Source organism: Triticum aestivum, chromosome 7B (assembly GCF_018294505.1).
Source record: "Triticum aestivum cultivar Chinese Spring chromosome 7B, IWGSC CS RefSeq v2.1, whole genome shotgun sequence".
Classification (NCBI taxonomy): Eukaryota; Viridiplantae; Streptophyta; class Magnoliopsida; order Poales; family Poaceae; genus Triticum; species Triticum aestivum.
The window spans coordinates 710,615,921-710,616,855 of NC_057813.1; positions in this window are offsets into that span (position 1 = coordinate 710,615,921).

Sequence of the window (935 nt, forward strand, 5' to 3'; positions counted from 1 at the left end):
GTAGAAACAAAATAAAACAAATAAAGCAAGAAAGAAAACAAAAAAACAAAAAAAAAGTGTTTTCACATTTGAAAACTAATGTCACTAACAGAAAGTTTATAACTTTTCTAAAAGTAAAAGCAAAAAGGATTAAAAAATAAAGCAAAAAACAAAAAAAATAATGCAGAAAACAAAACAAAAAAACTGGAAAAAAATAAAAATAGCAACAATAAGTAAAGAAAACAAAAAAAACAAGAAAATGCCTCCTACTGGGCCCCCATGGCCTGAATACGACTAGAAACCCTACCATGGGCCAGGATTCAGGCACGTAGGAGGCCCAGTAGGCCCACAGGCAGATAAGTGACTTTAGGCCCGTAAGCCTGCATTTGAGAGGAGCTCGAAGTGGTCAACGCAGCAGTGCTTATAAACCACTGTCGAGCCCTCTCGGCTAGCGAGGTGGGACTAAACATCCCATTGCACCACGCCGCGCCAGTTCCAGCACAAGGCCTTTGGTCCCGGTTGGTGCCACCAACCGGGACTAAAAGGGTGCATTGGTACCTGTTCGTGGCACAAACCGGGACCAATGCCCACCTTTAGTCCGGGTTGGTGCCACCAACCGGGACCAAAGGCCGCCGCTTCCCGCCCTTTGGGCTGCCGAAAACTGGCCTTTGGTCCTGGTTGATGGCACCAACCGGGACTAAAGGTTGCATTGGTCCCGGTTGATGCCACGAACCGGGACCAAAGCCTTTGCTACATAAGCAACACTTGGGGAATTTTTAGATTTCCCTCGCCAGTTGGCCCCGACGACGCCGACGACCTCCACGATGCCGCCAGGCTGCCCGTGCCGCCCGCTCCTCGTCGCCGTCGCCGCCCGCTCCGCATCACCGTCGCCCCGCGCCCCTGCCTCGTGCTGGCCGTCGCCGCCCGCTCCTCGTTGCTGTCGCCCTGCCCCTGCC